The sequence below is a fragment of the Pseudophryne corroboree genome, chromosome 4 (assembly GCF_028390025.1).
Source record: "Pseudophryne corroboree isolate aPseCor3 chromosome 4, aPseCor3.hap2, whole genome shotgun sequence".
Lineage (NCBI taxonomy): Eukaryota > Metazoa > Chordata > Amphibia > Anura > Myobatrachidae > Pseudophryne > Pseudophryne corroboree.
In genome coordinates, this window is record NC_086447.1 from 197,411,163 (window position 1) to 197,437,233 (window position 26,071).

The following is a 26,071-nucleotide window of genomic DNA, read 5'->3' on the forward strand; positions in this document are numbered from 1 at the left end:
ACTAATAAGAAATTCTTTTATTGGGGCTAATAATAATGCAAACTGTAATAACATGAAATGATCTTGAAGACCAGAACCTGAACACGGCAGTTTCTGCTGCTAAATTGCTATTCTGTAACAAAAAAACAGGAACTAAATATGCCGAAACCCGGGATCGAACCAGGAACCTTTAGCTCTTCAGTCTAACGCTCTCCCAACTGAGCTATTTCGGCTAATTGTGAAAGATGTGAAGCTGTATTTGGGGTTTTAGGCTGGGGAAAAAAAGAGCATTAAGTGTTCTTGATGAACAACACCTGATAATGAAAGATTCTGCTGGTAAATTGCTATTCTGTAACAAAAATACAGCAACTAAACATGCCGAATCCTGGGATCGAACCCAGGAGCTTTAGATCTTCAGTTTAATGCTCTCACAAAAGAGCTATTGCGTGTAAGTCTGACGTTTAGAAAGTCTTTTTTGGTGTTTAAGATAAGGCAAACTGAAAGAACATCAAGTGTCCTAGAGGGCGAAACCTGAAAATGAAAGTTTCTGCTGCTAAATTTCTTTTTGCTGACTTGCTACTCAGTAACAAACTGCAAACACCCAAACATGTGGAAACCTACGATCGTACTAGGGATTTTAAGGTCTTCAGTCTATTGCTCTCACAACTGAGCTATTTTGGCAAGCTATACTGATAAGAATGTCTTTTTTTAGGAGCTAAAGATTTTGCAAACTGAAATAACATAAAATGCTTTTCAAGATCAAAACCTGAACACAACAGTTTTTGCTGCTAAATTGCTATTCAGTAGCAAAAGCAAACACCCAACCATGCTAAACCCCAGGATTGAACAAGACACCCTTAGATCTTCAGTCTAATGTTGTCACAACTGAGCTATTTCGCCAAGCTCTACTAATAAGAAATTATTTTATTGGGGCTAATAATAATGCAAACTGTAATAACATGAAATGTTCTTGAAGACCAGAACCTGAACACGGCAGTTTCTGCTGCTAAATTGCTATTCTGTAACAAAAAAAACAGCAACTAATTATGCCGAAACCCGGGATCGAACCAGGGACCTTTAGATCTTCAGTCTAACGCTCTCCCAACTGAGCTATTTCGGCTAATTGTGACAGATGTGAAGTCGTATTTGGGGTTTTAGGTTGGGAAAAAAAGAGCATCAAGTGTTCTTGAAGAGCAACACCTGATAATAAAAGATTCTGCTGGTAAATTGCTATTCTGTAACAAAAATACAGCTACTAAACATGCCGAAACCCAGGATCGAACCAGGGACCTTTAGATCTTCAGTCTAACGCTCTCCCAACTGAGCTATTTCGGCTAATTGTGACAAATGTGAAGTCGTATTTGGGGTTTTAGGTTGGGAAAAAAAGAGCATTAAGTGTTCTTGAAGAGCAACACCTTATAATGAAAAATTCTGCTGGTAAATTGCTATTCTGTAACAAAAATACAGCTACTAAACATGCCGAAACCCGGGATCGAACCAGGGACTTTTAGATCTTCAGTCTAATGCTCTCCCAAATGAGCTATTGCAGCTACGTCTGACATTTGGAAAGTCTTTTTTGGTGTTTAAGATAAGGCAAACTGAAAGAACATCAAGTGTCCTAGAGGGCGAAACCTGAAAATAAACATTTCTGCTGCTAAATTTCTTTTTTGCTGAATTGCTACTCAGTAACAAAATGCAAACACCCAAACATGTGGAAACCCACGATCGTACTAGGGATTTTAAGGTCTTCAGTCTATTGCTCTCACAACTGAGCTATTTTGGCAAGCTATACTGATAAGAATGTCTTTTTTTGGAGCTAAAGATTTTGCAAACTGAAATAACATAAAATGTTTTTCAAGATCAAAAACTGAAAACAACAGTTTTTGCTGCTAAATTGCTATTCAGTAGCAAAAGCAAACACCCAACCATGCTAAACCCCAGGATTGAACAAGACACCCTTAGATCTTCAGTCTAATGTTCTCACAACTGAGCTATTTCGCCAAGCTCTACTAATAAGAAATTCTTTTATTGGGGCTAATAATAATGCAAACTGTAATAACATGAAATGAACTTGAAGACCAGAACCTGAACACGGCAGTTTCTGCTGCTAAATTGCTATTCTGTAACAAAAAAACAGCAACTAAATATGCCAAAACCCGGGATCAAACCAGGGACCTTTAGATCTTTAGTCTAACGCTCTACCAACTGAGCTATATCGGCTAATTGAGAAAAATGTGAAGCCGTATTTGGGGTTTTAGGCTGGGGAAAAAAAGAGCATTAAGTGTTCTTGATGAACAACACCTGATAATGAAAGATTCTGCTGGTAAATTGCTATTCTGTAACAAAAATACAGCAACTAAACATGCCGAATCCTGGGACCGAACCCAGGAGCTTTAGATCTTCAGTTTAATGCTCTCACAAAAGAGCTATTGTTTGTAAGTCTGACGTTTAGAAAGTCTTTTTTGGTGTTTAAGATAAGGCAAACTGAAAGAAGACCAGAACCTGAACACGGCAGTTTCTGCTGCTAAATTGCTATTCTGTAACAAAAAAAACAGCAACTAAATATGCCGAAACCCGGGATCGAACCAGGGACCTTTAGATCTTCAGTCTAACGCTCTCCCAACTGAGCTATTTCGGCTAATTGTGACAGAAGTGAAGTCGTATTTGGGGTTTTAGGTTGGGAAAAAAAAGAGCATCAAGTGTTCTTGAAGAGCAACACCTGATAATAAAAGATTCTGCTGGTAAATTGCTATTCTGTAACAAAAATACAGCTACTAAACATGCCGGAACCCGGGATCGAACCAGGGACTTATAGATCTTCAGTCTAATGCTCTCCCAAATGAGCTATTGCAGCTACGTCTGACATTTGGAAAGTCTTTTTTGGTGTTTAAGATAAGGCAAACTGAAAGAACATCAAGTGTCCTAGAGGGCGAAACCTGAAAATAAACGTTTCTGCTGCTAAATTTCTTTTTGCCGAATTGCTACTCAGTAACAAAATGCAAACACCCAAACATGTGGAAACCCACGATCGTACTAGGGATTTTAAGGTCTTCAGTCTATTGCTCTCACAACTGAGCTATTTTGGCAAGCTATACTGATAAGAATGTCTTTTTTTGGAGCTAAAGATTTTGCAAACTGAAATAACATAAAATGTTTTTCAAGATCAAAAACTGAAAACAACAGTTTTTGCTGCTAAATTGCTATTCAGTAGCAAAAGCAAACACCCAACCATGCTAAACCCCAGGATTGAACAAGACACCCTTAGATCTTCAGTCTAATGTTGTCACAACTGAGCTATTTCGCCAAGCTCTACTAATAAGAAATTCTTTTATTGGGGCTAATAATAATGCAAACTGTAATAACATGAAATGATCTTGAAGACCAGAACCTGAACACGGCAGTTTCTGCTGCTAAATTGCTATTCTGTAACAAAAAAACAGGAACTAAATATGCCGAAACCCGGGATCGAACCAGGAACCTTTAGCTCTTCAGTCTAACGCTCTCCCAACTGAGCTATTTCGGCTAATTGTGAAAGATGTGAAGCTGTATTTGGGGTTTTAGGCTGGGGAAAAAAAGAGCATTAAGTGTTCTTGATGAACAACACCTGATAATGAAAGATTCTGCTGGTAAATTGCTATTCTGTAACAAAAATACAGCAACTAAACATGCCGAATCCTGGGATCGAACCCAGGAGCTTTAGATCTTCAGTTTAATGCTCTCACAAAAGAGCTATTGCGTGTAAGTCTGACGTTTAGAAAGTCTTTTTTGGTGTTTAAGATAAGGCAAACTGAAAGAACATCAAGTGTCCTAGAGGGCGAAACCTGAAAATGAAAGTTTCTGCTGCTAAATTTCTTTTTGCTGACTTGCTACTCAGTAACAAACTGCAAACACCCAAACATGTGGAAACCTACGATCGTACTAGGGATTTTAAGGTCTTCAGTCTATTGCTCTCACAACTGAGCTATTTTGGCAAGCTATACTGATAAGAATGTCTTTTTTTAGGAGCTAAAGATTTTGCAAACTGAAATAACATAAAATGCTTTTCAAGATCAAAACCTGAACACAACAGTTTTTGCTGCTAAATTGCTATTCAGTAGCAAAAGCAAACACCCAACCATGCTAAACCCCAGGATTGAACAAGACACCCTTAGATCTTCAGTCTAATGTTGTCACAACTGAGCTATTTCGCCAAGCTCTACTAATAAGAAATTATTTTATTGGGGCTAATAATAATGCAAACTGTAATAACATGAAATGTTCTTGAAGACCAGAACCTGAACACTGCAGTTTCTGCTGCTAAATTGCTATTCTGTAACAAAAAAAACAGCAACTAAATATGCCGAAACCGAACCAGGGACCTTTAGATCTTCAGTCTAACGCTCTCCCAACTGAGCTATTTCGGCTAATTGTGACAGATGTGAAGTCGTATTTGGGGTTTTAGGTTGGGAAAAAAAGAGCATCAAGTGTTCTTGAAGAGCAACACCTGATAATAAAAGATTCTGCTGGTAAATTGCTATTCTGTAACAAAAATACAGCTACTAAACATGCCGAAACCCGGGATCGAACCAGGGACTTATAGATCTTCAGTCTAATGCTCTCCCAAATGAGCTATTGCAGCTACGTCTGACATTTGGAAAGTCTTTTTTGGTGTTTAAGATAAGGCAAACTGAAAGAACATCAAGTGTCCTAGAGGGCGAAACCTGAAAATAAACGTTTCTGCTGCTAAATTTCTTTTTGCTGAATTGCTACTCAGTAACAAAATGCAAACACCCAAACATGTGGAAACCCACAATCGTACTAGGGATTTTAAGGTCTTCAGTCTATTGCTCTCACAACTGAGCTATTTTGGCAAGCTATACTGATAAGAATGTCTTTTTTTGGAGCTAAAGATTTTGCAAACTGAAATAACATAAAATGTTTTTCAAGATCAAAAACTGAAAACAACAGTTTTTGCTGCTAAATTGCTATTCAGTAGCAAAAGCAAACACCCAACCATGCTAAACCCCAGGATTGAACAAGACACCCTTAGATCTTCAGTCTAATGTTGTCACAACTGAGCTATTTCGCCAAGCTCTACTAATAAGAAATTCTTTTATTGGGGCTAATAATAATGCAAACTGTAATAACATGAAATGTTCTTGAAGACCAGAACCTGAACACGGCAGTTTCTGCTGTTAAATTGCTATTCTGTAACAAAAAAACCAGCAACTAAATATGCCAAAACCCAGGATCGAACCAGGGACCTTTAGATCTTCAGTCTAACGCTCTCCCAACTGAGCTATTTCGGCTAATTGAGGCAGATGTGAAGTCGTATTTGGGGTTTTAGGTTGGGAAAAAAAGAGCATCAAGTGTTCTTGAAGAGCAACACCTGATAATAAAAGATTCTTCTTGTAAATTGCTATTCTGTAACAAAAATACAGCTACTAAACATGCCGAAACCTGGGATCGAACCAGTGACTTATAGATCTTCAGTCTAATGCTCTCCCAAATGAGCTATTGCAGCTACGTCTGACATTTGGAAAGTCTTTTTTTGGTGTTTAAGATAAGGCAAACTGAAAGAACATCAAGTGTCCTAGAGGGCGAAACCTGAAAATAAACGTTTCTGCTGCTAAATTTCTTTTTGCTGAATTGCTACTCAGTAACAAAATGCAAACACCCAAACATGTGGAAACCCACGATCGTACTAGGGATTTTAAGGTCTTCAGTCTATTGCTCTCACAACTGAGCTATTTTGGCAAGCTATACTGATAAGAATGTCTTTTTTTGGAGCTAAAGATTTTGCAAACTGAAATAACATAAAATGTTTTTCAAGATAAAAAACTGAAAACAACAGTTTTTGCTGCTAAATTGCTATTCAGTAGCAAAAGCAAACACCCAACCATGCTAAACCCCAGGATTGAACAAGACACCCTTAGATCTTCAGTCTAATGTTGTCACAACTGAGCTATTTCGCCAAGCTCTACTAATAAGAAATTATTTTATTGGGGCTAATAATAATGCAAACTGTAATAACATGAAATGATCTTGAAGACCAGAACCTGAACACGGCAGTTTCTGCTGCTAAATTGCTATTCTGTAACAAAAAAACAGCAACTAAATATGCCAAAACCCGGGATCGAACCAGGGACCTTTAGATCTTCAGTCTAACGCTCTCCCAACTGAGCTATTTCGGCTAATTGTGAAAGATGTCAAGCTGTATTTGGGGTTTTAGGCTGGGGAAAAAAAGAGCATTAAGTGTTCTTGATGAACAACACCTGATAATGAAAGATTCTGCTGGTAAATTGCTATTCTGTAACAAAAATACAGCAACTAAACATGCCGAATCCTGGGATCGAACCCAGGAGCTTTAGATCTTCAGTTTAATGCTCTCACAAAAGAGCTATTGCGTGTAAGTCTGACGTTTAGAAAGTCTTTTTTGGTGTTTAAGATAAGGCAAACTGAAAGAACATCAAGTGTCCTAGAGGGCGAAACCTGAAAATGAAAGTTTCTGCTGCTAAATTTCTTTTTGCTGACTTGCTACTCAGTAACAAACTGCAAACACCCAAACATGTGGAAACCCACGATCGTACTAGGGATTTTAAGGTCTTCAGTCTATTGCTCTCACAACTGAGCTATTTTGGCAAGCTATACTGATAAGAATGTCTTTTTGTAGGAGCTAAAGATTTTGCAAACTGAAATAACATAAAATGCTTTTCAAGATCAAAACCTGAACACAACAGTTTTTGCTGCTAAATTGCTATTCAGTAGCAAAAGCAAACACCCAACCATGCTAAACCCCAGGATTGAACAAGACACCCTTAGATCTTCAGTCTAATGTTGTCACAACTGAGCTATTTCGCCAAGCTCTACTAATAAGAAATTATTTTATTGGGGCTGATAATAATGCAAACTGTAATAACATGAAATGTTCTTGAAGACCAGAACCTGAACACGGCAGTTTCTGCTGCTAAATTGCTATTCTGTAACAAAAAAACAGCAACTAAATATGCCGAAACCCGGGATCGAACCAGGGACCTTTAGATCTTCAGTCTAACGCTCTCCCAACTGAGCTATTTTGGCTAATTGTGAAAGATGACAAGCTGTATTTGGGGTTTTAGGCTGGGGAAAAAAAGAGCATTAAGTGTTCTTGATGAACAACACCTGATAATGAAAGATTCTGCTGGTAAATTGCTATTCTGTAAAAAAAATACAGCAACTAAACATGCCGAATCCTGGGATCGAACCCAGGAGCTTTAGATCTTCAGTTTAATGCTCTCAAAAAAGAGCTAGTGCGTGTAAGTCTGACGTTTAAAAAGTCTTTTTTGGTGTTTAAGATAAGGCAAACTGAAAGAACATCAAGTGTCCTAGAGGGCGAAACCTGAAAATGAAAGTTTCTGCTGCTAAATTTCTTTTTGCTGACTTGCTACTCAGTAACAAACTGCAAACACCCAAACATGTGGAAACCCACGATCGTACTAGGGATTTTAAGGTCTTCAGTCTATTGCTCTCACAACTGAGCTATTTTGGCAAGCTATACTGATAAGAATATCTTTTTTTAGGAGCTAAAGATTTTGCAAACTGAAATAACATAAAATGCTTTTCAAGATCAAAACCTGAACACAACAGTTTTTGCTGCTAAATTGCTATTCAGTAGCAAAAGCAAACACCCAACCATGCTAAACCCCAGGATTGAACAAGACACCCTTAGATCTTCAGTCTAATGTTGTCACAACTGAGCTATTTCGCCAAGCTCTACTAATAAGAAATTATTTTATTGGGGCTAATAATAATGCAAACTGTAAAAACATGAAATGTTCTTGAAGACCAGAACCTGAACACGGCAGTTTCTGCTGCTAAATTGCTATTCTGTAACAAAAAAAAACAGCAACTAAATATGCCGAAACCCGGGATCGAACAAGGGACCTTTAGATCTTCAGTCTAACGCTCTCCCAACTGAGCTATTTCGGCTAATTGTGATAGATGTGAAGTCGTATTTGGGGTTTTAGGTTGGGAAAAAAAGAGCATCAAGTGTTCTTGAAGAGCAACACCTTATAATGAAAGATTCTGCTGGTAAATTGCTATTCTGTAACAAAAATACAGCTACTAAACATGCCGAAACCCGGGATCGAACCAGGGACTTATAGATCTTCATTCTAATGCTCTCCCAAATCAGCTTTTGCAGCTACGTCTGACACTTGGAAAGTCTTTTTTGGTGTTTAAGATAAGGCAAACTGAAAGAACATCAAGTGTCCTAGAGGGCGAAACCTGAAAATAAACGTTTCTGCTGCTAAATTTCTTTTTGCTGAATTGCTACTCAGTAACAAAATGCAAACACCCAAACATGTGGAAACCCACGATCGTACTAGGGATTTTAAGGTCTTCAGTCTATTGCTCTCACAACTGAGCTATTTTGGCAAGCTATACTGATAAGAATGTCTTTTTTTGGAGCTAAAGATTTTGCAAACTGAAATAGCATAAAATGTTTTTCAAGATCAAAAACTGAAAACAACAATTTTTGCTGCTAAATTGCTATTCAGTAGCAAAAGCAAACACCCAACCATGCTAAACCCCAGGATTGAACAAGACACCCTTAGATCTTCAGTCTAATGTTCTCACAACTGAGCTATTTCGCCAAGCTCTACTAATAAGAAATTCTTTTATTGGGGCTAATAATAATGCAAACTGTAATAACATGAAATGATCTTGAAGACCAGAACCTGAACACGGCAGTTTCTGCTGCTAAATTGCTATTCTGTAACAAAAAAACAGCAACTAAATATGCCGAAACCCGGGATCGAACCAGGGACCTTTAGATCTTCAGTCTAACGCTATCCCAACTGAGCTATTTCGGCTAATTGTGAAAGATGTCAAGCTGTATTTGGGGTTTTAGGCTGGGGAAAAAAAGAGCATTAAGTGTTCTTGATGAACAACACCTGATAATGAAAGATTCTGCTGGTAAATTGCTATTCTGTAACAAAAATACAGCAACTAAACATGCCGAATCCTGGGATCGAACCTAGGAGCTTTAGATCTTCAGTTTAATGCTCTCACAAAAGAGCTATTGCGTGTAAGTCTGACGTTTAGAAAGTCTTTTTTGGTGTTTAAGATAAGGCAAACTGAAAGAACATCAAGTGTCCTAGACGGCGAAACCTGAAAATGAAAGTTTCTGCTGCTAAATTTCTTTTTGCTGACTTGCTACTCAGTAACAAACTGCAAACACCCAAACATGTGGAAACCCACGATCGTACTAGGGATTTTAAGGTCTTCAGTCTATTGCTCTCACAACTGAGCTATTTTGGCAAGCTATACTGATAAGAATGTCTTTTTGTAGGAGCTAAAGATTTTGCAAACTGAAATAACATAAAATGCTTTTCAAGATCAAAACCTGAACACAACAGTTTTTGCTGCTAAATTGCTATTCAGTAGCAAAAGCAAACACCCAACCATGCTAAACCCCAGGATTGAACAAGACACCCTTAGATCTTCAGTCTAATGTTGTCACAACTGAGCTATTTCGCCAAGCTCTACTAATAAGAAATTATTTTATTGGGGCTGATAATAATGCAAACTGTAATAACATGAAATGTTCTTGAAGACCAGAACCTGAACACGGTAGTTTCTGCTGCTAAATTGCTATTCTGTAACAAAAAAACAGCAACTAAATATGCCGAAACCCGGGATCGAACCAGGGACCTTTAGATCTTCAGTCTAACGCTCTCCCAACTGAGCTATTTTGGCTAATTGTGAAAGATGACAAGCTGTATTTGGGGTTTTAGGCTGGGGAAAAAAAGAGCATTAAGTGTTCTTGATGAACAACACCTGATAATGAAAGATTCTGCTGGTAAATTGCTATTCTGTAAAAAAAATACAGCAACTAAACATGCCGAATCCTGGGATCGAACCCAGGAGCTTTAGATCTTCAGTTTAATGCTCTCACAAAAGAGCTAGTGCGTGTAAGTCTGACGTTTAAAAAGTCTTTTTTGGTGTTTAAGATAAGGCAAACTGAAAGAACATCAAGTGTCCTAGAGGGCGAAACCTGAAAATGAAAGTTTCTGCTGCTAAATTTCTTTTTGCTGACTTGCTACTCAGTAACAAACTGCAAACACCCAAACATGTGGAAACCCACGATCGTACTAGGGATTTTAAGGTCTTCAGTCTATTGCTCTCACAACTGAGCTATTTTGGCAAGCTATACTGATAAGAATATCTTTTTTTAGGAGCTAAAGATTTTGCAAACTGAAATAACATAAAATGCTTTTCAAGATCAAAACCTGAACACAACAGTTTTTGCTGCTAAATTGCTATTCAGTAGCAAAAGCAAACACCCAACCATGCTAAACCCCAGGATTGAACAAGACACCCTTAGATCTTCAGTCTAATGTTGTCACAACTGAGCTATTTCGCCAAGCTCTACTAATAAGAAATTATTTTATTGGGGCTAATAATAATGCAAACTGTAAAAACATGAAATGTTCTTGAAGACCAGAACCTGAACACGGCAGTTTCTGCTGCTAAATTGCTATTCTGTAACAAAAAAAAACAGCAACTAAATATGCCGAAACCCGGGATCGAACCAGGGACCTTTAGATCTTCAGTCTAACGCTCTCCCAACTGAGCTATTTCGGCTAATTGTGACAGATGTGAAGTCGTATTTGGGGTTTTAGGTTGGGAAAAAAAGAGCATCAAGTGTTCTTGAAGAGCAACACCTTATAATGAAAGATTCTGCTGGTAAATTGCTATTCTGTAACAAAAACACAGCTACTAAACATGCCGAAACCTGGGATCGAACCAGGGACTTATAGATCTTCAGTCTAATGCTCTCCCAAATCAGCTTTTGCAGCTACGTCTGACACTTGGAAAGTCTTTTTTGGTGTTTTAGATAAGGCAAACTGAAAGAACATCAAGTGTCCTAGAGGGCGAAACCTGAAAATAAACGTTTCTGCTGCTAAATTTCTTTTTGCTGAATTGCTACTCAGTAACAAAATGCAAACACCCAAACATGTGGAAACCCAAGATCGTACTAGGGATTTTAAGGTCTTCAGTCTATTGCTCTCACAACTGAGCTATTTTGGCAAGCTATACTGATAAGAATGTCTTTTTTTGGAGCTAAAGATTTTGCAAACTGAAATAGCATAAAATGTTTTTCAAGATCAAAAACTGAAAACAACAGTTTTTGCTGCTAAATTGCTATTCAGTAGCAAAAGCAAACACCCAACCATGCTAAACCCAGGGATTGAACAAGACACCCTTAGATCTTCAGTCTAATGTTCTCACAACTGAGCTATTTCGCCAAGCTCTACTAATAAGAAATTCTTTTATTGGGGCTAATAATAATGCAAACTGTAATAACATGAAATGATCTTGAAGACCAGAACCTGAACACGGCAGTTTCTGCTGCTAAATTGCTATTCTGTAACAAAAAAACAGCAACTAAATATGCCGAAACCCAGGATCGAACCAGGGACCTTTAGATCTTCAGTCTAACGCTCTCCCAACTGAGCTATTTCAGCTAATTGTGAAAGATGTCAAGCTGTATTTGGGGTTTTAGGCTGGGGAAAAAAAGAGCATTAAGTGTTCTTGATGAACAACACCTGATAATGAAAGATTCTGCTGGTAAATTGCTATTCTGTAACAAAAATACAGCAACTAAACATGCCGAATCCTGGGATCGAACCCAGGAGCTTTAGATCTTCAGTTTAATGCTCTCACAAAAGAGCTATTGCGTGTAAGTCTGACGTTTAGAAAGTCTTTTTTGGTGTTTAAGATAAGGCAAACTGAAAGAACATCAAGTGTCCTAGAGGGCGAAACCTGAAAATGAAAGTTTCTGCTGCTAAATTTCTTTTTGCTGACTTGCTACTCAGTAACAAACTGCAAACACCCAAACATGTGGAAACCCACGATCGTACTAGGGATTTTAAGGTCTTCAGTCTATTGCTCTCACAACTGAGCTATTTTGGCAAGCTATACTGATAAGAATGTCTTTTTTTAGGAGCTAAAGATTTTGCAAACTGAAATAACATAAAATGCTTAACAAGATCAAAACCTGAACACAACAGTTTTTGCTGCTAAATTGCTATTCAGTAGCAAAAGCAAACACCCAACCATGCTAAACCCCAGGATTGAACAAGACACCCTTAGATCTTCAGTCTAATGTTGTCACAACTGAGCTATTTTGCCAAGCTCTACTAATAAGAAATTATTTTATTGGGGGCTAATAATAATGCAAACTGTAATAACATGAAATGTTCTTGAAGACCAGAACCTGAACACGGCAGTTTCTGCTGCTAAATTGCTATTCTGTAACAAAAAAACCAGCAACTAAATATGCCGAAACCCGGGATCGAACCAGGGACCTTTAGATCTTCAGTCTAACGCTCTCCCGACTGAGCTATTTCGGCTAATTGTGACAGATATGAAGTCGTATTTGGGGTTTTAGGTTGGGGAAAAAAGAGCATCAAGTGTTCTTGAAGAGCAACACCTGATAATAAAAGATTCTGCTGGTAAATTGCTATTCTGTAACAAAAATACAGCTACTAAACATGCCGAAACCCGGGATCGAACCAGGGACTTATAGATCTTCAGTTTAATGCTCTCCCAAATGAGCTATTGCAGCTACGTCTGACATTTGGAAAGTCTTTTTTGGTGTTTAAGATAAGGCAAACTGAAAGAACATCAAGTGTCCTAGAGGGCGAAACCTGAAAATAAACGTTTCTGCTGCTAAATTTCTTTTTGCTGAATTGCTACTCAGTAACAAAATGCAAACACCCAAACATGTGGAAACCCACGATCGTACTAGGGATTTTAAGGTCTTCAGTCTATTGCTCTCACAACTGAGCTATTTTGGCAAGCTATACTGATAAGAATGTCTTTTTTTGGAGCTAAAGATTTTGCAAACTGAAATAACATAAAATGTTTTTCAAGATCAAAACCTGAAAACAACAGTTTTTGCTGCTAAATTGCTATTCAGTAGCAAAAGCAAACACCCAACCATGCTAAACCCCAGGATTGAACAAGACACCCTTAGATCTTCAGTCTAATGTTGTCACAACTGAGCTATTTCGCCAAGCTCTACTGATAAGAAATTCTTTTATTGGGGCTAATAATAATGCAAACTGTAATAACATGAAATGTTCTTGAAGACCAGAACCTGAACACGGCAGTTTCTGCTGTTAAATTGCTATTCTGTAACAAAAAAAACAGCAACTAAATATGCCGAAACCCAGGATCGAACCAGGGACCTTTAGATCTTCAGTATAACGCTCTCCCAACTGAGCTATTTCGGCTAATTGTGACAGATGTGAAGTCGTATTTGGGGTTTTAGGTTGGGAAAAAAAGAGCATCAAGTGTTCTTGAAGAGCAACACCTTATAATGAAAGATTCTGCTGGTAAATTGCTATTCTGTATCAAAAATACAGCTACTAAACATGCCGAAACCTAGGATCGAACCAGGGACTTATAGATCTTCAGTCTAATGCTCTCCCAAATGAGCTATTGCAGCTACGTCTGACATTTGGAAAGTCTTTTTTGGTGTTTAAGATAAGGCAAACTGAAAGAACATCAAGTGTCCTAGAGGGCGAAACCTGAAAATAAACGTTTCTGCTGCTAAATTTCTTTTTGCTGACTTGCTACTCAGTAACAAACTGCAAACACCCAAACATGTGGAAACCCACGATCGTACTAGGGATTTTAAGGTCTTCAGTCTATTGCTCTCACAACTGAGCTATTTTGGCAAGCTATACTGATAAGAATGTCTTTTTTTAGGAGCTAAAGATTTTGCAAACTGAAATAACATAAAATGCTTTTCAAGATCAAAACCTGAACACAACAGTTTTTGCTGCTAAATTGCTATTCAGTAGCAAAAGCAAACACCCAACCATGCTAAACCCCAGGATTGAACAAGACACCCTTAGATCTTCAGTCTAATGTTGTCACAACTGAGCTATTTCGCCAAGCTCTACTAATAAGAAATTATTTTATTGGGGCTAATAATAATGCAAACTGTAATAACATGAAATGTTCTTGAAGACCAGAACCTGAACACGGCAGTTTCTGCTGCTAAATTGCTATTCTGTAACAAAAAAAACAGCAACTAAATATGCCGAAACCCGGGATCGAACAAGGGACCTTTAGATCTTCAGTCTAACGCTCTCCCAACTGAGCTATTTCGGCTAATTGTGACAGATGTGAAGTCGTATTTGGGGTTTTAAGTTGGGAAAAAAAGAGCATCAAGTGTTCTTGAAGAGCAACACCTGATAATAAAAGATTCTGCTGGTAAATTGCTATTCTGTAACAAAAATACAGCTACTAAACATGCCGAAACCCGGGATCGAACCAGGGAATTATAGATCTTCAGTCTAATGCTCTCCCAAATGAGCTATTGCAGCTACGTCTGACATTTGGAAAGTCTTTTTTGGTGTTTAAGATAAGGCAAACTGAAAGAACATCAAGTGTCCTAGAGGGCGAAACCTGAAAATAAACGTTTCTGCTGCTAAATTTCTTTTTGCTGAATTGCTACTCAGTAACAAAATGCAAACACCCAAACATGTGGAAACCCACGATCGTACAAGGGATTTTAAGGTCTTCAGTCTATTGCTCTCACAACTGAGCTATTTTGGCAAGCTATACTGATAAGAATGTCTTTTTTAGGAGCTAAAGATTTTGCAAACTGAAATAACATAAAATGTTTTTCAAGATCAAAAACTGAAAACAACAGTTTTTGCTGCTAAATTGCTATTCAGTAGCAAAAGCAAACACCCAACCATGCTAAACCCCAGGATTGAACAAGACACCCTTAGATCTTCAGTCTAATGTTGTCACAACTGAGCTATTTCGCCAAGCTCTACTAATAAGAAATTATTTTATTGGGGCTAATAATAATGCAAACTGTAATAACATGAAATGTTCTTGAAGACCAGAACCTGAACACGGCAGTTTCTGCTGTTAAATTGCTATTCTGTAACAAAAAAAACAGCAACTAAATATGCCGAAACCCAGGATCCTTTAGATCTTCAGTCTAACGCTCTCCCAACTGAGCTATTTCGGCTAATTGTGACAGATGTGAAGTCGTATTTGGGGTTTTAGGTTGGGAAAAAAAGAGCATCAAGTGTTCTTGAAGAGCAACACCTTATAATGAAAGATTCTGCTGGTAAATTGCTATTCTGTAACAAAAATACAGCTACTAAACATGCCGAAACCCAGGATCGAACCAGGGACTTATAGATCTTCAGTCTAATGCTCTCCCAAATGAGCTATTGCAGCTACGTCTGACATTTGGAAAGTCTTTTTTGGTGTTTAAGATAAGGCAAACTGAAAGAACATCAAGTGTCCTAGAGGGCGAAACCTGAAAATAAACGTTTCTGCTGCTAAATTTCTTTTTGCTGAATTGCTACTCAGTAACAAAATGCAAACACCCAAACATGTGGAAACCCACGATCGTACTAGGGATTTTAAGGTCTTCAGTCTATTGCTCTCACAACTGAGCTATTTTGGCAAGCTATACTGATAAGAATGTCTTTTTTTGGAGCTAAAGATTTTGCACACTGAAATAACATAAAATGTTTTTCAAGATCAAAAACTGAAAACAACAGTTTTTGCTGCTAAATTGCTATTCAGTAGCAAAAGCAAACACCCAACCATGCTAAACCCAAGGATTGAACAAGACACCCTTAGATCTTCAGTCTAATGTTCTCACAACTGAGCTATTTCGCCAAGCTCTACTAATAAGAAATTCTTTTATTGGGGCTAATAATAATGCAAACTGTAATAACATGAAATGAACTTGAAGACCAGAACCTGAACACGGCAGTTTCTGCTGCTAAATTGCTATTCTGTAACAAAAAAACAGCAACTAAATATGCAGAAACCCGGGATCGAACCAGGGACCTTTAGATCTTTAGTCTAACGCTCTACCAACTGAGCTATTTCGGCTAATTGTGAAAAATGTAAAGCCGTATTTGGGGTTTTAGGCTGGGGAAAAAAAGAGCATTAAGTGTTCTTGATGAACAACACCTGATAATGAAAGATTCTGCTGGTAAATTGCTATTCTGTAACAAAAATACAGCAACTAAACATGCCGAATCCTGGGATCGAACCCAGGAGCTTTAGATCTTCAGTTTAATGCTCTCACAAAAGAGCTATTGTTTGTAAGTCTGACGTTTAGAAAGTCTTTTTTGGTGTTTAAGATAAGGCAAACTGAAAGAACATCAAGTGTCCTAGAGGGCGAAACCTGAAAATGAAAGTTTCTGCTGCTAAATTTCTTTTTGCTGACTTGCTACTCAGTAACAAACTGCAAACACCCAAACATGTGGAAACCCACGATCGTACTAGGGATTTTAAGGTCTTCAGTCTATTGCTCTCACAACTGAGCTATTTTGGCAAGCTATACTGATAAGAATGTCTTTTTTTAGGAGCTAAAGATTTTGCAAACTGAAATAACATAAAATGCTTTTCAAGATCAAAACCTGAACACAACAGTTTTTGCTGCTAAATTGCTATTCAGTAGCAAAAGCAAACACCCAACCATGCTAAACCCCAGGATTGAACAAGACACCCTTAGATCTTCAGTCTAATGTTGTCTCAACTGAGCTATTTCGCCAAGCTCTACTAATAAGAAATTATTTTATTGGGGCTAATAATAATGCAAACTGTAATAACATGAAATGTTCTTGAAGACCAGAACCTGAACACGGCAGTTTCTGCTGCTAAATTGCTATTCTGTAACAAAAAAAACAGCAACTAATTATGCCGAAACCCGGGATCGAACCAGGGACCTTTAGATCTTCAGTCTAACGCTCTCCCAACTGAGCTATTTCGGCTAATTGTGACAGATGTGAAGTCGTATTTGGGGTTTTAGGTTGGGAAAAAAAGAGCATCAAGTGTTCTTGAAGAGCAACACCTTATAATGAAAGATTCTGCTGGTAAATTGCTATTCTGTAACAAAAATACAGCTACTAAACATGCCGAAACCCGGGATCGAACCAGGGACTTATAGATCTTCAGTCTAATGCTCTCCCAAATGAGCTATTGCAGCTACGTCTGACATTTGGAAAGTCTTTTTTGGTGTTTAAGATAAGGCAAACTGAAAGAACATCAAGTGTCCTAGAGGGCGAAACCTGAAAATAAACGTTTCTGCTGCTAAATTTCTTTTTGCTGAATTGCTACTCAGTAACAAAATGCAAACACCCAAACATGTGGAAACCCACGATCGTACTAGGGATTTTAAGGTCTTCAGTCTATTGCTCTCACAACTGAGCTATTTTGGCAAGCTATACTGATAAGAATGTCTTTTTTTGGAGCTAAAGATTTTGCAAACTGAAATAACATAAAATGTTTTTCAAGATCAAAAACTGAAAACAACAGTTTTTGCTGCTAAATTGCAATTCAGTAGCAAAAGCAAACACCCAACCATGCTAAACCCCAGGATTGAACAAGACACCCTTAGATCTTCAGTCTAATGTTGTCACAACTGAGCTATTTCACCAAGCTCTACTAATAAGAAATTCTTTTATTGGGGCTGATAATAATGCAAACTGTAATAACATGAAATGTTCTTGAAGACCAGAACCTGAACACGGCAGTTTCTGCTGTTAAATTGCTATTCTGTAACAAAAAAAACAGCAACTAAATATGCCGAAACCCAGGATCGAACCAGGGACCTTTAGATCTTCAGTCTAACGCTCTCCCAACTGAGCTATTTCGGCTAATTGTGACAAATGTGAAGTCGTATTTTGGGTTTTAGGTTGGGAAAAAAAGAGCATCAAGTGTTCTTGAAGAGCAACACCTTATAATGAAAGATTCTGCTGGTAAATTGCTATTCTGTAACAAAAATACAGCTACTAAACATGCCGAAACCCAGGATCGAACCAGGGACTTATAGATCTTCAGTCTAATGCTCTCCCAAATGAGCTATTGCAGCTACGTCTGACATTTGGAAAGTCTTTTTTGGTGTTTAAGATAAGGCAAACTGAAAGAACATCAAGTGTCCTAGAGGGCGAAACCTGAAAATAAACGTTTCTGCTGCTAAATTTCTTTTTGCTGAATTGCTACTCAGTAACAAAATGCAAACACCCAAACATGTGGAAACCCACGATCGTACTAGGGATTTTAAGGTCTTCAGTCTATTGCTCTCACAACTGAGCTATTTTGGCAAGCTATACTGATAAGAATGTCTTTTTTTGGAGCTAAAGATTTTGCAAACTGAAATAACATAAAATGTTTTTCAAGATCAAAAACTGAAAACAACAGTTTTTGCTGCTAAATTGCTATTCAGTAGCAAAAGCAAACACCCAACCATGCTAAACCCCAGGATTGAACAAGACACCCTTAGATCTTCAGTCTAATGTTCTCACAACTGAGCTATTTCGCCAAGCTCTACTAATAAGAAATTCTTTTATTGGGGCTAATAATAATGCAAACTGTAATAACATGAAATGAACTTGAAGACCAGAACCTGAACACGGCAGTTTCTGCTGCTAAATTGCTATTCTGTAACAAAAAAACAGCAACTAAATATGCCGAAACCCGGGATCAAACCAGGGACCTTTAGATCTTTAGTCTAACGCTCTACCAACTGAGCTATTTCGGCTAATTGAGAAAAATGTGAAGCCGTATTTGGGGTTTTAGGCTGGGGGAAAAAAGAGCATTAAGTGTTCTTGATGAACAACACCTGATAATGAAAGATTCTGCTGGTAAATTGCTATTCTGTAACAAAAATACAGCAACTAAACATGCCGAATCCTGGGATCGAACCCAGGAGCTTTAGATCTTCAGTTTAATGCTCTCACAAAAGAGCTATTGTTTGTAAGTCTGACGTTTAGAAAGTCTTTTTTGGTGTTTAAGATAAGGCAAACTGAAAGAACATCAAGTGTCCTAGAGGGCGAAACCTGAAAATGAAAGTTTCTGCTGCTAAATTTCTTTTTGCTGACTTGCTACTCAGTAACAAACTGCAAACACCCAAACATGTGGAAACCCACGATCATACTAGGGATTTTAAGGTCTTCAGTCTATTGCTCTCACAACTGAGCTATTTTGGCAAGCTATACTGATAAGAATGTCTTTTTTTAGGAGCTAAAGATTTTGCAAACTGAAATAACATAAAATGCTTTTCAAGATCAAAACCTGAACACAACAGTTTTTGCTGCTAAATTGCTATTCAGTAGCCAAAGCAAACACCCAACCATGCTAAACCCCAGGATTGAACAAGACACCCTTAGATCTTCAGTCTAATGTTGTCACAACTGAGCTATTTCGCCAAGCTCTACTAATAAGAAATTATTTTATTGGGGCTAATAATAATGCAAACTGTAAAAACATGAAATGTTCTTGAAGACCAGAACCTGAACACGGCAGTTTCTGCTGCTAAATTGCTATTCTGTAACAAAAAAAAACAGCAACTAAATATGCCGAAACCCAGGATCGAACCAGGGACCTTTAGATCTTCAGTCTAACGCTCTCCCAACTGAGCTATTTCGGCGAATTGTGACAGATGTGAAGTCGTATTTGGGGTTTTAGGTTGGGAAAAAAAGAGCATCAAGTGTTCTTGAAGAGCAACACCTTATAATGAAAGATTCTGCTGGTAAATTGCTATTCTGTAACAAAAATACAGCTACTAAACATGCCAAAACCCGGGATAGAACCGGGGACTTATAGATCTTCAGTCTAATGCTCTCCCAAATGAGCTATTGCAGCTACGTCTGACATTTGGAAAGTCTTTTTTGGTGTTTAAGATAAGGCAAACTGAAAGAACATCAAGTGTCCTAGAGGGCGAAACCTGAAAATAAACGTTTCTGCTGCTAAATTTCTTTTTGCTGAATTGCTACTCAGTAACAAAATGCAAACACCCAAACATGTGGAAACCCACGATCGTACTAGGGATTTTAAGGTCTTCAGTCTATTGCTCTCACAACTGAGCTATTTTGCAAGCTATACTGATAAGAATGTCTTTTTTTGGAGCTAAAGATTTTGCAAACTGAAATAACATAAAATGTTTTTCAAGATCAAAAACTGAAAACAACAGTTTTTGCTGCTAAATTGCTATTCAGTAGCAAAAGCAAACACCCAACCATGCTAAACCCCAGGATTGAACAAGACACCCTTAGATCTTCAGTCTAATGTTGTCACAACTGAGCTATTTCGCCAAGCTCTACTAATAAGAAATTATTTTATTGGGGCTAATAATAATGCAAACTGTAATAACATGAAATGTTCTTGAAGACCAGAACCTGAACACGGCAGTTTCTGCTGTTAAATTGCTATTCTGTAACAAAAAAAACAGCAACTAAATATGCCGAAACCCGGGATCGAACCAGGGACCTTTAGATCTTCAGTCTAACGCTCTCCCAACTGAGCTATTTCGGCTAATTGTGACAGATGTGAAGTCGTATTTGGGGTTTTAGGTTGGGAAAAAAAGACCATCAAGTGTTCTTGAAGAGCAACACCTTATAATGAAAGATTCTGCTGGTAAATTGCTATTCTGTAACAAAAATACAGCTACTAAACATGCCGAAACCCGGGATCGAACCAGGGACTTATAGATCTTCAGTCTAATGCTCTCCCAAATGAGCTATTGCAGCTACGTCTGACATCTGGAAAGTCTTTTTTGGTGTTTAAGATAAGGCAAACTGAAAGAACATCAAGTGTCCTAGAGGGCGAAACCTGAAAATAAACGTTTCTGCTGCTAAATTTCTTTTTGCCGAATTGCTACTCAGTAACAAAATGCAAACACCCAAACATGTGGAAACCCACGATCGTACTAGGGATTTTAAGGTCTTCAGTCTATTGCTCTCACAACTGAGCTATTTTGGCAAGCTATACTGATAAGAATGTCTTTTTTTGGAGCTAAAGATTTTGCAAACTGAAATAACATAAAATGTTTTTCAAGATCAAAAACTGAAAACAACAGTTTTTGCTGCTAAATTGCTATTCAGTAGCAAAAGCAAACACCCAACCATGCTAAACCCCAGGATTGAACAAGACACCCTTAGATCTTCAGTCTAATGTTCTCACAACTGAGCTATTTCGCCAAGCTCTACTAATAAGAAATTCTTTTATTGGGGCTAATAATAATGCAAACTGTAATAACATGAAATGAACTTGAAGACCAGAACCTGAACACGGCAGTTTCTGCTGCTAAATTGCTATTCTGTAACAAAAAAACAGCAACTAAATATGCAGAAACCCAGGATCGAACCAGGGACCTGTAGATCTTTAGTCTAACGCTCTACCAACTGAGCTATTTCGGCTAATTGTGAAAAATGAGAAGCCGTATTTGGGGTTTTAGGCTGGGGAAAAAAAGAGCATTAAGTGTTCTTGATGAACAACACCTGATAATGAAAGATTCTGCTGGTAAATTGCTATTCTGTAACAAAAATACAGCAACTAAACATGCCGAATCCTGGGATCGAACCCAGGAGCTTTAGATCTTCAGTTTAATGCTCTCACAAAAGAGCTATTGTTTGTAAGTCTGACGTTTAGAAAGTCTTTTTTGGTGTTTAAGATAAGGCAAACTGAAAGAAGACCAGAACCTGAACACGGCAGTTTCTGCTGCTAAATTGCTATTCTGTAACAAAAAAAACAGCAACTAAATATGCCGAAACCCGGGATCGAACCAGGGACCTTTAGATCTTCAGTCTAACGCTCTCCCAACTGAGCTATTTCGGCTAATTGTGACAGAAGTGAAGTCGTATTTGGGGTTTTAGGTTGGGAAAAAAAAGAGCATCAAGTGTTCTTGAAGAGCAACACCTGATAATAAAAGATTCTGCTGGTAAATTGCTATTCTGTAACAAAAATACAGCTACTAAACATGCCGAAACCCGGGATCGAACCAGGGACTTATAGATCTTCAGTCTAATGCTCTCCCAAATGAGCTATTGCAGCTACGTCTGACATCTGGAAAGTCTTTTTTGGTGTTTAAGATAAGGCAAACTGAAAGAACATCAAGTGTCCTAGAGGGCGAAACCTGAAAATAAACGTTTCTGCTGCTAAATTTCTTTTTGCCGAATTGCTACTCAGTAACAAAATGCAAACACCCAAACATGTGGAAACCCACGATCGTACTAGGGATTTTAAGGTCTTCAGTCTATTGCTCTCACAACTGAGCTATTTTGGCAAGCTATACTGATAAGAATGTCTTTTTTTGGAGCTAAAGATTTTGCAAACTGAAATAACATAAAATGTTTTTCAAGATCAAAAACTGAAAACAACAGTTTTTGCTGCTAAATTGCTATTCAGTAGCAAAAGCAAACACCCAACCATGCTAAACCCCAGGATTGAACAAGACACCCTTAGATCTTCAGTCTAATGTTGTCACAACTGAGCTATTTCGCCAAGCTCTACTAATAAGAAATTCTTTTATTGGGGCTAATAATAATGCAAACTGTAATAACATGAAATGATCTTGAAGACCAGAACCTGAACACGGCAGTTTCTGCTGCTAAATTGCTATTCTGTAACAAAAAAACAGCAACTAAATATGCCGAAACCCGGGATCGAACCAGGAACCTTTAGATCTTCAGTCTAACGCTCTCCCAACTGAGCTATTTCGGCTAATTGTGAAAGATGTCAAGCTGTATTTGGGGTTTTAGGCTGGGGAAAAAAAGAGCATTAAGTGTTCTTGATGAACAACACCTGATAATGAAAGATTCTGCTGGTAAATTGCTATTCTGTAACAAAAATACAGCAACTAAACATGCCGAATCCTGGGATCGAACCCAGGAGCTTTAGATCTTCAGTTTAATGCTCTCACAAAAGAGCTATTGCGTGTAAGTCTGACGTTTAGAAAGTCTTTTTTGGTGTTTAAGATAAGGCAAACTGAAAGAACATCAAGTGTCCTAGAGGGCGAAACCTGAAAATGAAAGTTTCTGCTGCTAAATTTCTTTTTGCTGACTTGCTACTCAGTAACAAACTGCAAACACCAAAACATGTGGAAACCTACGATCGTACTAGGGATTTTAAGGTCTTCAGTCTATTGCTCTCACAACTGAGCTATTTTGGCAAGCTATACTGATAAGAATGTCTTTTTTTAGGAGCTAAAGATTTTGCAAACTGAAATAACATAAAATGCTTTTCAAGATCAAAACCTGAACACAACAGTTTTTGCTGCTAAATTGCTATTCAGTAGCAAAAGCAAACACCCAACCATGCTAAACCCCAGGATTGAACAAGACACCCTTAGATCTTCAGTCTAATGTTGTCACAACTGAGCTATTTCGCCAAGCTCTACTAATAAGAAATTATTTTATTGGGGCTAATAATAATGCAAACTGTAATAACATGAAATGTTCTTGAAGACCAGAACCTGAACACTGCAGTTTCTGCTGCTAAATTGCTATTCTGTAACAAAAAAAACAGCAACTAAATATGAAGAAACCGAACCAGGGACCTTTAGATCTTCAGTCTAACGCTCTCCCAACTGAGCTATTTCGGCTAATTGTGACAGATGTGAAGTCGTATTTGGGGTTTTAGGTTGGGAAAAAAAGAGCATCAAGTGTTCTTGAAGAGCAACACCTGATAATAAAAGATTCTGCTGGTAAATTGCTATTCTGTAACAAAAATACAGCTACTAAACATGCCGAAACCCGGGATCGAACCAGGGACTTATAGATCTTCAGTCTAATGCTCTCCCAAATGAGCTATTGCAGCTACGTCTGACATTTGGAAAGTCTTTTTTGGTGTTTAAGATAAGGCAAACTGAAAGAACATCAAGTGTCCTAGAGGGCGAAACCTGAAAATAAACGTTTCTGCTGCTAAATTTCTTTTTGCTGAATTGCTACTCAGTAACAAAATGCAAACACCCAAACATGTGGAAACCCACAATCGTACTAGGGATTTTAAGGTCTTCAGTCTATTGCTCTCACAACTGAGCTATTTTGGCAAGCTATACTGATAAGAATGTCTTTTTTTGGAGCTAAAGATTTTGCAAACTGAAATAACATAAAATGTTTTTCAAGATCAAAAACTGAAAACAACAGTTTTTGCTGCTAAATTGCTATTCAGTAGCAAAAGCTAACACCCAACCATGCTAAACCCCAGGATTGAACAAGACACCCTTAGATCTTCAGTCTAATGTTGTCACAACTGAGCTATTTCGCCAAGCTCTACTAATAAGAAATTATTTTATTGGGGCTAATAATAATGCAAACTGTAATAACATGAAATGTTCTTGAAGACCAGAACCTGAACACGGCAGTTTCTGCTGTTAAATTGCTATTCTGTAACAAAAAAAACAGCAACTAAATATGCCGAAACCCAGGATCGAACCAGGGACCTTTAGATCTTCAGTCTAACGCTCTCCCAACTGAGCTATTTCGGCTAATTGTGACAGATGTGAAGTCGTATTTGGGGTTTTAGGTTGGGAAAAAAAGAGCATCAAGTGTTCTTGAAGAGCAACACCTTATAATGAAAGATTCTGCTGGTAAATTGCTATTCTGTAACAAAAATACAGCTACTAAACATGCCGAAACCCAGGATCGAACCAGGGACTTATAGATCTTCAGTCAAATGCTCTCCCAAATGAGCTATTGCAGCTACGTCTGACATTTGGAAAGTCTTTTTTGGTGTTTAAGATAAGGCAAACTGAAAGAACATCAAGTGTCCTAGAGGGCGAAACCTAAAAATAAACGTTTCTGCTGCTAAATTTCTTTTTGCTGAATTGCTACTCAGTAACAAAATGCAAACACCCAAACATGTGGAAACCCACGATCGTACTAGGGATTTTAAGGTCTTCAGTCTATTGCTCTCACAACTGAGCTATTTTGGCAAGCTATACTGATAAGAATGTCTTTTTTTGGAGCTAAAGATTTTGCAAACTGAAATAACATAAAATGTTTTTCAAGATCAAAAACTGAAAAAACAGTTTTTGCTGCTAAATTGCTATTCAGTAGCAAAAGCAAACACCCAACCATGCTAAACCCCAGGATTGAACAAGACACCCTTAGATCTTCAGTCTAATGTTGTCACAACTGAGCAATTTCGCCAAGCTCTACTAATAAGAAATTCTTTTATTGGGGCTAATAATAATGCAAACTGTAATAACATGAAATGATCTTGAAGACCAGAACCTGAACACGGCAGTTTCTGCTGCTAAATTGCTATTCTGTAACAAAAAAACAGCAACTAAATATGCCGAAACCCGGGATCGAACCAGGGACCTTTAAATCTTCAGTCTAACGCTCTCCCAACTGAGCTATTTCGGCTAATTGTGAAAGATGTCAAGCCGTATTTGGGGTTTTAGGCTGGGAAAAAAAAGAGCATTAAGTGTTCTTGATGAACAACACCTGATAATGATAGATTCTGCTGGTAAATTGCTATTCTGTAACAAAAATACAGCTACTAAACATGCCGAAACCAGGGATCGAACCCAGGAGCTTTAGATCTTCAGTTTAATGCTCTCACAAAAGAGCTATTGCGTGTAAGTCTGACGTTTAGAAAGTCTTTTTTGGTGTTTAAGATAAGGCAAACTGAAAGAACATCAAGTGTCCTAGAGGGCGAAACCTGAAAATAAATGTTTCTGCTGCTAAATTTCTTTTTGCTGAATTGCTACTCAGTATCAAAATGCAAACACCCAAACATGTGGAAACCCACGATCGTACTAGGGATTTTAAGGTCTTCAGTCTATTGCTCTCACAACTGAGCTATTTTGGCAAGCTATACTGATAAGAATGTCTTTTTTTGGAGCTAAAGATTTTGCAAACTGAAATAACATAAAATGTTTTTCAAGATCAAAAACTGAAAACAACAGTTTTTCCTGCTAAATTGCTATTCAGTAGCAAAAGCAAACACCCAACCATGCTAAACCCCAGGATTGAACAAGACACCCTTAGATCTTCAGTCTAATGTTGTCACAACTGAGCTATTTCGCCAAGCTCTACTAATAAGAAATTCTTTTTTTGGGGCTAATAATAATGCAAACTGTAATAACATGAAATGATCTTGAAGACCAGAACCTGAACACGGCAGTTTCTGCTGCTAAATTGCTATTCTGTAACAAAAAAAACAGCAACTAAATATGCCGAAACCCGGGATCGAACCAGGGACCTTCAGATCTTCAGTACAACGCTCTCCCAACTGAGCTATTTCGGCTAATTGTGACAGATGTGAAGTCGTATTTGGGGTTTTA

At 37.9% G+C, this 26,071-nt stretch overlaps 35 non-coding genes across 35 annotated transcripts; all 35 read right to left on the bottom strand.

The window, feature by feature from the left end:
- Positions 1-139: 139 nt before the first annotated feature.
- On the bottom strand, positions 140-212 carry TRNAF-GAA (transfer RNA phenylalanine (anticodon GAA)). Its single transcript has one exon. It is a non-coding gene; the product is annotated as a tRNA-Phe (tRNA).
- An 814-nt stretch (positions 213-1,026) lies between these two features.
- On the bottom strand, positions 1,027-1,099 carry TRNAF-GAA (transfer RNA phenylalanine (anticodon GAA)). Its single transcript has one exon. It is a non-coding gene; the product is annotated as a tRNA-Phe (tRNA).
- A 142-nt stretch (positions 1,100-1,241) lies between these two features.
- Positions 1,242-1,314, bottom strand: TRNAF-GAA (transfer RNA phenylalanine (anticodon GAA)). Its single transcript has one exon. It is a non-coding gene; the product is annotated as a tRNA-Phe (tRNA).
- A 142-nt stretch (positions 1,315-1,456) lies between these two features.
- Positions 1,457-1,529, bottom strand: TRNAF-GAA (transfer RNA phenylalanine (anticodon GAA)). Its single transcript has one exon. It is a non-coding gene; the product is annotated as a tRNA-Phe (tRNA).
- A 597-nt stretch (positions 1,530-2,126) lies between these two features.
- On the bottom strand, positions 2,127-2,199 carry TRNAF-AAA (transfer RNA phenylalanine (anticodon AAA)). The gene has a single exon. It is a non-coding gene; the product is annotated as a tRNA-Phe (tRNA).
- A 345-nt stretch (positions 2,200-2,544) lies between these two features.
- TRNAF-GAA (transfer RNA phenylalanine (anticodon GAA)) lies at positions 2,545-2,617 on the bottom strand. The gene has a single exon. It is a non-coding gene; the product is annotated as a tRNA-Phe (tRNA).
- Positions 2,618-3,429: 812 nt separating this feature from the next.
- TRNAF-GAA (transfer RNA phenylalanine (anticodon GAA)) lies at positions 3,430-3,502 on the bottom strand. The gene has a single exon. It is a non-coding gene; the product is annotated as a tRNA-Phe (tRNA).
- Positions 3,503-4,524: 1,022 nt separating this feature from the next.
- Positions 4,525-4,597, bottom strand: TRNAF-GAA (transfer RNA phenylalanine (anticodon GAA)). Its single transcript has one exon. It is a non-coding gene; the product is annotated as a tRNA-Phe (tRNA).
- A 597-nt stretch (positions 4,598-5,194) lies between these two features.
- TRNAF-GAA (transfer RNA phenylalanine (anticodon GAA)) lies at positions 5,195-5,267 on the bottom strand. Its single transcript has one exon. It is a non-coding gene; the product is annotated as a tRNA-Phe (tRNA).
- Positions 5,268-6,079: 812 nt separating this feature from the next.
- TRNAF-GAA (transfer RNA phenylalanine (anticodon GAA)) lies at positions 6,080-6,152 on the bottom strand. Its single transcript has one exon. It is a non-coding gene; the product is annotated as a tRNA-Phe (tRNA).
- Positions 6,153-6,965: 813 nt separating this feature from the next.
- TRNAF-GAA (transfer RNA phenylalanine (anticodon GAA)) lies at positions 6,966-7,038 on the bottom strand. Its single transcript has one exon. It is a non-coding gene; the product is annotated as a tRNA-Phe (tRNA).
- Positions 7,039-7,853: 815 nt separating this feature from the next.
- Positions 7,854-7,926, bottom strand: TRNAF-GAA (transfer RNA phenylalanine (anticodon GAA)). Its single transcript has one exon. It is a non-coding gene; the product is annotated as a tRNA-Phe (tRNA).
- An 811-nt stretch (positions 7,927-8,737) lies between these two features.
- Positions 8,738-8,810, bottom strand: TRNAF-GAA (transfer RNA phenylalanine (anticodon GAA)). The gene has a single exon. It is a non-coding gene; the product is annotated as a tRNA-Phe (tRNA).
- An 813-nt stretch (positions 8,811-9,623) lies between these two features.
- TRNAF-GAA (transfer RNA phenylalanine (anticodon GAA)) lies at positions 9,624-9,696 on the bottom strand. The gene has a single exon. It is a non-coding gene; the product is annotated as a tRNA-Phe (tRNA).
- Positions 9,697-10,511: 815 nt separating this feature from the next.
- Positions 10,512-10,584, bottom strand: TRNAF-GAA (transfer RNA phenylalanine (anticodon GAA)). The gene has a single exon. It is a non-coding gene; the product is annotated as a tRNA-Phe (tRNA).
- Positions 10,585-11,395: 811 nt separating this feature from the next.
- Positions 11,396-11,468, bottom strand: TRNAF-GAA (transfer RNA phenylalanine (anticodon GAA)). The gene has a single exon. It is a non-coding gene; the product is annotated as a tRNA-Phe (tRNA).
- An 815-nt stretch (positions 11,469-12,283) lies between these two features.
- Positions 12,284-12,356, bottom strand: TRNAF-GAA (transfer RNA phenylalanine (anticodon GAA)). Its single transcript has one exon. It is a non-coding gene; the product is annotated as a tRNA-Phe (tRNA).
- Positions 12,357-13,168: 812 nt separating this feature from the next.
- Positions 13,169-13,241, bottom strand: TRNAF-GAA (transfer RNA phenylalanine (anticodon GAA)). The gene has a single exon. It is a non-coding gene; the product is annotated as a tRNA-Phe (tRNA).
- An 813-nt stretch (positions 13,242-14,054) lies between these two features.
- On the bottom strand, positions 14,055-14,127 carry TRNAF-GAA (transfer RNA phenylalanine (anticodon GAA)). The gene has a single exon. It is a non-coding gene; the product is annotated as a tRNA-Phe (tRNA).
- A 1,685-nt stretch (positions 14,128-15,812) lies between these two features.
- Positions 15,813-15,885, bottom strand: TRNAF-AAA (transfer RNA phenylalanine (anticodon AAA)). The gene has a single exon. It is a non-coding gene; the product is annotated as a tRNA-Phe (tRNA).
- Positions 15,886-16,699: 814 nt separating this feature from the next.
- TRNAF-GAA (transfer RNA phenylalanine (anticodon GAA)) lies at positions 16,700-16,772 on the bottom strand. Its single transcript has one exon. It is a non-coding gene; the product is annotated as a tRNA-Phe (tRNA).
- Positions 16,773-16,914: 142 nt separating this feature from the next.
- On the bottom strand, positions 16,915-16,987 carry TRNAF-GAA (transfer RNA phenylalanine (anticodon GAA)). Its single transcript has one exon. It is a non-coding gene; the product is annotated as a tRNA-Phe (tRNA).
- A 597-nt stretch (positions 16,988-17,584) lies between these two features.
- TRNAF-GAA (transfer RNA phenylalanine (anticodon GAA)) lies at positions 17,585-17,657 on the bottom strand. The gene has a single exon. It is a non-coding gene; the product is annotated as a tRNA-Phe (tRNA).
- Positions 17,658-18,468: 811 nt separating this feature from the next.
- On the bottom strand, positions 18,469-18,541 carry TRNAF-AAA (transfer RNA phenylalanine (anticodon AAA)). Its single transcript has one exon. It is a non-coding gene; the product is annotated as a tRNA-Phe (tRNA).
- Positions 18,542-19,356: 815 nt separating this feature from the next.
- TRNAF-GAA (transfer RNA phenylalanine (anticodon GAA)) lies at positions 19,357-19,429 on the bottom strand. Its single transcript has one exon. It is a non-coding gene; the product is annotated as a tRNA-Phe (tRNA).
- Positions 19,430-20,240: 811 nt separating this feature from the next.
- Positions 20,241-20,313, bottom strand: TRNAF-GAA (transfer RNA phenylalanine (anticodon GAA)). Its single transcript has one exon. It is a non-coding gene; the product is annotated as a tRNA-Phe (tRNA).
- A 142-nt stretch (positions 20,314-20,455) lies between these two features.
- Positions 20,456-20,528, bottom strand: TRNAF-GAA (transfer RNA phenylalanine (anticodon GAA)). The gene has a single exon. It is a non-coding gene; the product is annotated as a tRNA-Phe (tRNA).
- A 596-nt stretch (positions 20,529-21,124) lies between these two features.
- On the bottom strand, positions 21,125-21,197 carry TRNAF-AAA (transfer RNA phenylalanine (anticodon AAA)). Its single transcript has one exon. It is a non-coding gene; the product is annotated as a tRNA-Phe (tRNA).
- A 345-nt stretch (positions 21,198-21,542) lies between these two features.
- Positions 21,543-21,615, bottom strand: TRNAF-GAA (transfer RNA phenylalanine (anticodon GAA)). The gene has a single exon. It is a non-coding gene; the product is annotated as a tRNA-Phe (tRNA).
- A 143-nt stretch (positions 21,616-21,758) lies between these two features.
- Positions 21,759-21,831, bottom strand: TRNAF-GAA (transfer RNA phenylalanine (anticodon GAA)). Its single transcript has one exon. It is a non-coding gene; the product is annotated as a tRNA-Phe (tRNA).
- Positions 21,832-22,427: 596 nt separating this feature from the next.
- TRNAF-GAA (transfer RNA phenylalanine (anticodon GAA)) lies at positions 22,428-22,500 on the bottom strand. The gene has a single exon. It is a non-coding gene; the product is annotated as a tRNA-Phe (tRNA).
- Positions 22,501-23,522: 1,022 nt separating this feature from the next.
- TRNAF-GAA (transfer RNA phenylalanine (anticodon GAA)) lies at positions 23,523-23,595 on the bottom strand. The gene has a single exon. It is a non-coding gene; the product is annotated as a tRNA-Phe (tRNA).
- A 597-nt stretch (positions 23,596-24,192) lies between these two features.
- Positions 24,193-24,265, bottom strand: TRNAF-GAA (transfer RNA phenylalanine (anticodon GAA)). Its single transcript has one exon. It is a non-coding gene; the product is annotated as a tRNA-Phe (tRNA).
- An 810-nt stretch (positions 24,266-25,075) lies between these two features.
- On the bottom strand, positions 25,076-25,148 carry TRNAF-GAA (transfer RNA phenylalanine (anticodon GAA)). The gene has a single exon. It is a non-coding gene; the product is annotated as a tRNA-Phe (tRNA).
- An 813-nt stretch (positions 25,149-25,961) lies between these two features.
- On the bottom strand, positions 25,962-26,034 carry TRNAF-GAA (transfer RNA phenylalanine (anticodon GAA)). Its single transcript has one exon. It is a non-coding gene; the product is annotated as a tRNA-Phe (tRNA).
- Between the last annotated feature and the right edge of the window lie 37 nt (positions 26,035-26,071).